The sequence below is a fragment of the Bos mutus genome, chromosome 21, assembly GCF_027580195.1.
Source record: "Bos mutus isolate GX-2022 chromosome 21, NWIPB_WYAK_1.1, whole genome shotgun sequence".
NCBI classification, from domain to species: Eukaryota; Metazoa; Chordata; class Mammalia; order Artiodactyla; family Bovidae; genus Bos; species Bos mutus.
In genome coordinates this window covers 59,666,429-59,675,538 of record NC_091637.1, presented here as the reverse complement: position 1 = coordinate 59,675,538, position 9,110 = coordinate 59,666,429, and the positions used below count along the sequence as shown (strand labels likewise).

At 46.1% G+C, this 9,110-nt stretch overlaps 1 long non-coding RNA gene across 1 annotated transcript; it reads left to right on the top strand.

Moving 5' to 3' along the window:
* Window positions 1-434: 434 nt before the first annotated feature.
* On the top strand, window positions 435-8,035 carry LOC138984407 (uncharacterized). Its single transcript, XR_011461672.1, has 3 exons — window positions 435-524; window positions 2,491-2,575; window positions 3,201-8,035. It is a non-coding gene; the product is annotated as an uncharacterized lncRNA (long non-coding RNA).
* Window positions 8,036-9,110: the final 1,075 nt, after the last annotated feature.

Genomic DNA, 9,110 nt, shown 5'->3' with positions numbered 1-9,110 from the left:
GTTCTGTATATTGTAGAAGGACTGAATTTGCTTCCTTCACCAAATTACATCTTGTAGCTTTCTTTCCTTTTTCTTTCGGCTTTCTGTAAGCGATCAGAAGCTGTAAAACTCTAAAAGGATGCTAATTAGAAGTTAGTATAACTCACAGAGAAAGCTCTTTAAAATGGCAGACATGAAGATGGAACATGATAACAGAATTTGCAAAATGGGTCCTTACTTCACTATATCATGTGGCATTAAATACTTTTAATAGAACCACATCTTTCAAAAGCAGAGAGGCACACTGCTGGCTGTTTCTATTGTACCTCTATAAATTGAAGTTATTGGCCTGTATTGCTGTTATCTGATAGAACGGGTTCAACCTCACAGTTTGGGAGGGGAGAAATGATCTGCGTGTACCCTGAGTTTTTATTCTTTCTCTTTCTCATCCAGTTGTCATCTCTGTAGAATGGAATCTCAAGAAGACCATGAGATTTGTTGGCTGTATCTTTTACTAGCAGTGTGACCTTGGGCAAGAGATTGATGTAAGTTTCAGTTCATTCATCTGTAAAATGGGGATCCCAGGCTTGTCTCCGAAGCTTCTTAAGAGAATTGAATAAATCCGTGTGGAAGCACTGTGCAGAGTGGCAAAGACCTACCTCCTTCCTCCTCCCTTTCTTTTCCTCCTTTCTTCTTCCCTCTCTCCTCCCTCCATCCTTCAATTCTTCTTTTTCTACCTTAAAATCATTCTCAGGGCTTCAGCAAGATACATTCTCCTTGAAGGTGGAAGAAAGAATAAGAGGAGAAAAAAAGAGAGAAAGAAAAGCAAGATGGAAGTAGACCCACAGATTTGCAGACCTCCCTGGTTTGCTTTCGTTGGCAGCAATAGAGTAGGTTAGAGAGGAGTCAGTGAAGGGGGCACAGGTGCACTTGACTGTGGTGTCGAGGGCTGACCACCTGGATCACAGCCTTGGCTCAGCCTTGACTGTCCACGAGACTTTGGGCAAGTCATTTGGCCTCTTTGAGCCTTAGTTTCCTCATCTGTGAAATGGGCATAATAGCTGCTGTCTCACAGAACATTAGATAATGGATATGACAGTCTTATATAAACTGTAAAACTCTACAAAAGTACTGGGGATTATTTGATTGTTAGTTAATAATGAATCCAAAAGCACTTGGAAAATCTAAATCCTACCCTCAAAAGGGAACATTTTCAAGTTCCTCCTTTCATTTTAAAGGTGCAGAACCATGAAATACCAGTGCATTGGCTAAGAGGTCTATTTTATATTCAGGTATTCGGGTAGGGCTGTAATTGAATTTCGTCATTAATGAATGGAATGGAAGTTCCATTTTTATTTCTCCAACCTATACTTTTTATTGCACGTCTACAGTTGGCTGGATTTGGGGCTGGGCCCTAGAGATGGAGCGACCCAAGTCTCTGTCCCCTTTTCCCATCCCACCGCTCAAGATGGGTGTAAGAACGTTTCCAGTAGAGGAGGGGCTAGGGATTCCTGAAGCAGAGGACTTCTAGGGAAGCTGTAGGTCACAGCAGGGATGCTGGTTAGGATATTACTTGTAAGTGGATTCATTCTATCTTGAACCTAGTAAGTTTCTTTTTCATATTATTTTTTTTACTAATTTTGCTGCTGATTGCTAAGTGCCTAGGAAATAAACCTACTACTCACCACTTTATTGGAAAAAGTCTGTCTTCTTCATTAACCTCTGCATCCCTTGTGTCTTTCTAAATGAACTCTACAGACACTAACCCATAGAATTTGAGAACTGGGAAAGGGCCTTAGAGACAACATATTCTGGTTCCCTCATTTTACAGAGTGTGAGCCAAGACCTGGAGAGACCAGGTGACTCATTCAAGGTCACACAGTAAATTAGTAACAGGGTTGGGAATACAATCTAACCTCAGGCTCTTTGCATGACTCCCAGCTGCTCCCAACTCTAAAATGTGTTCTTATTTTCCACGCTACCGACAGCATTCTTCCCAAGTCACCACTGCCTGTTTTATTTTTTTCTTTTAAGAAATATATATCTTGTCTTTTAAAATTATTGTGTTATTTTTAAAATTTTTATTATTTTTAATATTATTTTATTATTTTTAAAACTAGCTTTCAGATGTACAACATAGTGATTCAAAATGTATATAGCTTATACTCTGTTAAAGTCATTATAAAAGATTAGCTATATTCCCTGTGCTGTATAATATATCCTTATAGCTTATTTATTTTACACATAGTACTTTGTACTTCTTAATTCCCTACCTCTTTTTTCCCACTCCCCCTTCCATCTCCCCACTGGTAACCACGAGTTTATTCTCTATACCTGTGAGTCTGTTTCTGTTTTGTTATATTCATTCGTTCTATTGTTTTATATTCCACTGGTAAGTGATAACATACAGTATCCATCCCTCTCTGTCTGACTTATTTCACTAGCATAATACCCTCCAGGTTCATCCATGCTGTTGCAAATTACTGTCTGTTTTCTGAACTAATCACTCAGGATCCAAGGTTAAGCTAGTGATGGCCCTGGGTAACTTTCTTCCAGAGAAGACAGCACTGATGAGAAACTGAGTTTGGCATCGCAGGTGAGCACGTTCTGGTTTGGTTATTTCGGGACAGCAGTTTGCTTGGGGTACTTCATGGCACTCCAGAGCCCTGGGAAAAAAGTCTAAAACTAGTAACATCTTTAGTTTTTTTTTTTTTTTTTCTCCACTGGGAAATGTTAGAGCAGAGAACTGGAAGCCTGAACACCAGGACTTAGCTCTGGGTCATCTCCCTAATTTTCCACGTGACCATAGGCATATGTCACTGTGCTTTTTCATTCATTGATTTGGTCAGACAGTTACACAGTCCATTTAGTCATTAAAATTGAGGGCCTCATGCTCGGCATTGGGGATACACTCACATATCAAACGTGGACTCTGTCCTTGGCTGGGCAGTCTCATGTGGGAGCGGACACACAGCAGGTACATAGTGTCCTGCAGTTCCTGGGCTCATAGAGGGTTTGATGACATTGCACCCAATTTAGATGGGGGCAGGGGTGGGGGATGGTGCTGAGATCCAGGGAAGAGGTCACGAAAGAGGAGGAGTTAAATATAAGGAAGCCCTGAAGGATTAATAGGTAACCAGAGGATCTCAGAGGTACAAAATACTATCCATGCATCCATCTATCCATCCATCCATTTCTCTCTCCATGCATTTTATTGACAGGTGTTAAACATCTCCTAAAGATCGAGGAATAAGGAGACGATAAGCTAGTTTCTGTCCCCAAGGAGTGCCCATGACCTTGAGCAAAAGAACTCTGGGGCCACAGAGGAGCATCTGGCTTCAGGGGACAGTAAGTCACTTGCTCTGACTGGAGCAGAAGCCCCTGTGAAGAAGCAGCTGGAGACACTGGAGAAGGAGACAGGACCTTGTACCCCGTGAAAGGCCTTAGGAACCATCATAGGAAATTCGTGATGTACCTGAATGACCAGGAGGATGGTTTACGGGAAGATCAGCATGAGGGGAAGAGAAGGGCAGAGAGCCGCCTCAGCCAACCTGGGATTTGGGACGCTGTCTCTGGCTGAACAGTGAAGGATGAATGGACGGGGGAAGAGCAAAGGGGGCAAGTTAGGAGACTGTCGCTGATGTCAGGGGGACTGTCAGGGTGACCCGGATGAGGGTGAGGGCAGAAAAGATAGAGGGGACATCACTGAGCAGGAACCAGAAAATCTTATTTTACATGCCCCTGACACTAAAGAGAAAGTTAAGAGATAATAAGTCTCACCTGTGGTCATGACCCTGCGTTAAGGTCATCACCCATGAATCTCAGTCCCAGGGAAGCCAGCCGTGCACCTGCTGCCAGCCGGGGCCACATGGTCCCCTCTGTTGGACGCATTTCTTCATCAGTCACACCTGAGACTTGAGCTGATGCTCCGCTGGCTTCAGCTGTGTGACCGTCTCTGCTCTGCGTGCTGGCAGCTGGCCCCTGAGCATCTGCTTTTATCAAGGGTGTTTAGGGTCTTAGGATAGGGGCGATTTTAATAGTCTGGACCTCTTGGAAGACAGGGAGCCAGAGGAGAAAAGTGGCGACCCGCAGTGGAGTAATCAGAGAAGCCATCCAAGGAGGAGGTGGGCTGGGGGGCACAGCCATGGGGAGGGATCTCTCTAGAGGAAAGGGAAGCCACCACGTGGGGCCAGAACAGGACAGCACGGGGGTCCTGGCGGGATGGCCCTGGCTGCCTATGGCCAAACGCTGCCGTGACTGGTCATAGCATCCCAGGCTGGCTGGGGAATACGGTGAGTAGACCGCTGAGTGCAAGCCCGTGGCTACCTCCCTTGCTAGGATGTATTCTGTGAGAGGAGAGAAAGGACAGAGGAGATGGTAGAAAGAGAAGGATGAAGTCACCTTGCAGGTGTGGATGGAGCTTGATTACTGGGGCCTTGAAAGCCAAACAACAGGCAGAAACACACACGTCTCCATCCCACCCCCTTCCTGCTCCTGGAACCGCGATGTGGATGGTCCAGTTTAGTGCTTGAGAGTGCTGGCTCACTTTCCAGTCCCCGGTCTAGCCCAAACCTCAGGCAGTTTACTCAACTTTGCTGAGCCTTGATTTACTCATCTGTATTATGGGGTTGCCTTTTCATGCTGTTCATGGGGTTCACAAGGCAAGAATGCTGAAGTGGTTTGCCATTCCCTTCTCCAGTGGACCATGTTTTGTCGGAACTCTCCACCATGGCCCATTATTTTGGGTGGCTCATATACTCAAAGCCATGTTTTTTCCAGTAGTCATGTACAGATGTGAGAGTTAGACCATAAAGAAGGCTGAGCGCTGAAGAACTGATGCTTTCAAACTGTTGTAGTGTTGAAAAAGACTCTTGAGAATCCCCTGGAAAGCAAGGAGGTCAAACCAGTGAATCCTAAAGGAAATCAGTCCTGAATATTCATTGGAAGGACTGATCCTGAAGCTGAAGCTCCGACACTTTGGCCACCTGATGCAAAGAGCCTACTCACTGAAAAAGACCCTGATGCTGGGAAATATTGAGGGCAGGAGGAGAAGGGGGCAACAGAGAATGAGTTGGTTGTACGGCATCATTGACTCAATGAACATGAGTTTGAGCAAACTCTGGGAGATAGTGAAGGACAAGGAAGCCTGGCGTGCTGCAGTCCATAGGGTTGCAAAGAGTCGGACACAACTGAGCAATTGAAGAACAGCAACAACACATGGGTTTGGGAATAATAGTACCAACATGCCCTGCTCTGTTGGGATGATGAAAGGAGATCATGTGATTAAGATCCTAACACAGTGCTCGGTGTACCATAAGGGCTCAGAGCAGGTTGGTGCTGCTTCAGAGTGGCCCAGTGGGTCCTTGGCTTTCTGACCTGCCCAGTGTTCTTCCCTTTGAATGTCTTTGCACGATTCCTTCATCCTCACCCACCGTTGGTCCCGTCAGAATCCTGAGCTACTCTACAACCTGCAGCATGATTCTTCTCTTCTAAAAGACTCCTGTCAGTTTCATACATTTTGCATGATCCCCTCCCTGAGAAAGTGGGTTTTCAATAATAAACGCTATTTGAAATGACATACGTTCCCCCAGTACGTGTCCACGAGCACTGTATGGCTGGGAGAAGGATCCACCAGGATACGCACAGTGAGTATGCTCAGCTGTGGAAATCCTTGGGCTATAAATAGTGTGTGTGTTTTTTTAATATGATGGACTCATTTTCTCTGATCATAAAATCCATGGCTTCTATTTATAGCCATAGTGATGCTCTGCTAGTACTGAGGGATTTTAAAAATAGGCTGTAGGAAATAAGATGTGCTCGGCCAAGTCTCTCAGTACAGAGGCAGCAGAAGGGGCCTGGAGATCTGGGACTGGGATTCAGGGTCTTGGCATTAACCCTACGCTGTCTCTAAGTCATCCTCCATTTCAGCTTGCTTCAGGCCTTTTGCCTTCAACTTGCATTACTTTTGCTTCAGTGAAGAGTTTTATTCATTCATTGGGAACTTACTCTGGGTCAGCTGTGATTGTAGGAAATAGAGTGTTTCTAGTATCAAGGTGCTCATAGCCTAGTGGGGGAGAAACAGACCTGTAAATTCACACAAGACTCCATGATGAGACTGATAAATGCCAAGCCCAGGTATAAATAAAGACCTGGAAAGCACAGAAAAAGGTTCACCTAATTCTGTCCAGGGCAGCAGAAGAGTCACCTCTGTTGGGTTGAATAGTGACCTCCAAAGATACCCAGGTCCTGATTCTGGAATACGTGCATGTTACCTTATGCGGCAAAAGAGACTTTGCAGGTGTGATTAAGTTAAGGGTCTTGGGATGAGAGATCATCCTGGTTTAGCAGTGGGCCCAATGTCATCAAAGTTTCCTCATGAGATGGAGGCAGAAGGGTCAGATGAAAGAGAGAGGAGAAGAAGAGATGTCTCCAGAAGCAGGGAGAGATTTGAAGATTTGATGTGCTTTGAAGATGCAAAAAGGGGCCATGAGCCAAAGAACAGAGCTCTAGAAGCTGGAAAAGGCAAGAAAAAGGATTCTCCGTGAGAGTTAAGGAGGGAGTGGAGCCCAGCCAATATCTTGGTTTCAGCCCAGTGAAGCTGATTTCAGACCCGTGAGCTCCAGGAGAGGAAGAGAATCAATTTGTTTTTGTTTCAAGCCATCAAGGTTATGATGATTTGAGTTAGTGGCCATCAGAAAATGAGCATACCACCCAAGGTAACACTTCAGCTGAATGGTTGTAACAAACAGCTGATGTTTGGGGCCTCTCAATATCCATTCCCTCCTGTTGGTACCTGCATCCAGTTTTTGCTTAATGATGCCCTACTCAGCACCACTGGTGCGGCCCTGAGGCCAGCTCAGCTCCAGCCCTGGGGAGGCCCAGGCTGCCCTTAGTCACTCAGTCATGTCCAACTCTTTGTGACCACCTGGACTGTAGTCCACCAGGCTCCTCTGTCCGTGGAATTTTCCAGGCAAGAATACTGGAGTGGGTTGCCATTTCCTACTCCAGGGGATCTTCCCAACCCAGGGATCAAAACTGCATCTCTTTCCTCTGCTACACTGGCAGGTGGATTATTTACCACTGAGCCACCTGGGAAGCCCCAGGGCTTAGACTCAAACTTATTAGCATAACCCATCCCCAGGCCACATAACTGGCTCTGGGCTGAGCATACAACATATGTTGATCCAATCAGATGTTAAAAGAATTGCTTTCCCACCACAGCTCAGCTCTGGATGAACAAGGAAGGGTGTAGCCCCAGAAAGACCCTCTTGGAGTCAGGTAGGAAGAGTCATCCTGAGAAGAATACCATCTCTGAGCAAAGGGAATCTGGAGACGGTGAGAGATGCAGGGTCCTGGTTGTGTGCCTGAGCGTCTGGACTTTTAAGATGCACAAATCAATTACATTTCTGTGACCGTGAATTTTAGGTTATCAGGTTGACTGAGAATCAGGGTACCCAGATATTTGGTTAAAACGTGATTTCTGGGTATGTCTGTGAAGGACCTTCCAGAAGAAATTAGTGTTTGAATTGATGAACTGAACAAAGCAGATGGCCCTCCCTACTGTGGGTAAGATCATCCAATCCACTGGAGGCTGACATGGAACAGAAAGGCTGAGGAAGGGATCGTTCGATCTTTCTCTCTGATTGGCTTCAAGCTGTGTGTGTGTGTTAGTTGTTTCGTCAGCTCTGCAACCCTGTGGACTGCATACCTCCAGGCTCCTCTGTCCATGAGATTCTCCAGGCTCCTCTGTCCATGAGATTCTCCAGGCTCCTCTGTCCATGAGATTCTCCAGGCAAGAATACTGGAGTGGGTAGCCATTCCCTTCTCCAAGGGAACTACCCAACCCAGGGATTGAACCTGGGTCTCCTGCATTGCAGGTAGATCCTTTATCATCTGAGCCACCAGGGAAGAAGTAGTCTTTGAGCTAGGATGTGGATAATCAAGCGGGGTCATCAGTCTCCTCCTGCCTTTGGACTCAGCCTCAGACTTCAACTTACACCACTGGCTTTCCTGGGTCTTCAGCTTGCCAACCACAGATCTTAGACTTCTCAGCCTCCTAACCATGTGAGCCCATTCCTTATGGTAAATTTCTTGATATTTATCTCCTATTGGTTTTGTTTTTCTGAAGGACCCAGACTAAAATAGTTTTAATATTAAAAAACGTTTTGTGTGACTTTTTTTGTTACCAGCCCCTAAAAAATATCAAATAAAGAATGGGGAGGTTCTGCTGTGAGCAGAGGGAAGGGAGAAGACCAAACATGAGGTCAGAAGCCAGTGTTGTGACTGCCGTAAGTATTTGTGGAAGCAGTCAGGCAAGCGTGCATGCTTAATCATGTCTGAATGTCTGCGACTCCCATGGACTGTAACATGCCAAGGATTTCCCAGGCAAGAAAACTGGAATGCGTTGCCATCTCCTCCTCCAGGGTATCTTCCCGACCCAGGGATCAAACCCAAGTCTCCTGTGTTTCCTGCACTGCAGGTGTATACCCCACCACTGAGGCACCTGGGAAGCCTCAGTATTTGTGGAGAAGGAAAAGGAAACCCAGAGACTTGAAGGCCAAGATCACAGTGCCCAGTGAGAGATGGCTAAAGATAGATCACCGTGCTATGGGTGTCAGAGCTCAGAGGAGGTTGGCCGGCATTGATTCTAAACCCTTTGTTTTACAGATAGGAAATAAAGATGCTGATACAGATAAAGATGCAGATAAGGATACTGGCGCAGAGAGGCTTGCTTCAGGCCACCCAGTGAGTCAGTGACTCACACAGAACCAGAAGCTACTCCTCTCTAGTTTCCCTGCCTGCTGCCCCCCAGGTCTGCTCTGCCCTGACTCTGCTGTTGTGTAAGTGAATGGTCAACCTAAGGCCAGGTCAGCCACTTACACACAGGTGCCCAGAAGCCCAGCTGGGCAGTCTACAGCTGGGTGTTCCGGATGGTCCAGGCTCCAAGCGGAAACCCTTTTCATGCTTTCTCGCTATATGTGGCTCACTGAGGGAACAGAGGACGACCTAGGACCTCATGTGCTTTTCTGTAACTACAGACAGTTTGGTGTACAAGACAGAGAGGGAGAGTGGGAGTCCCAGAACTGGGTCCAGCCAAACTCTGCCTTTTAGAACTCTATGCCCAGAGATGG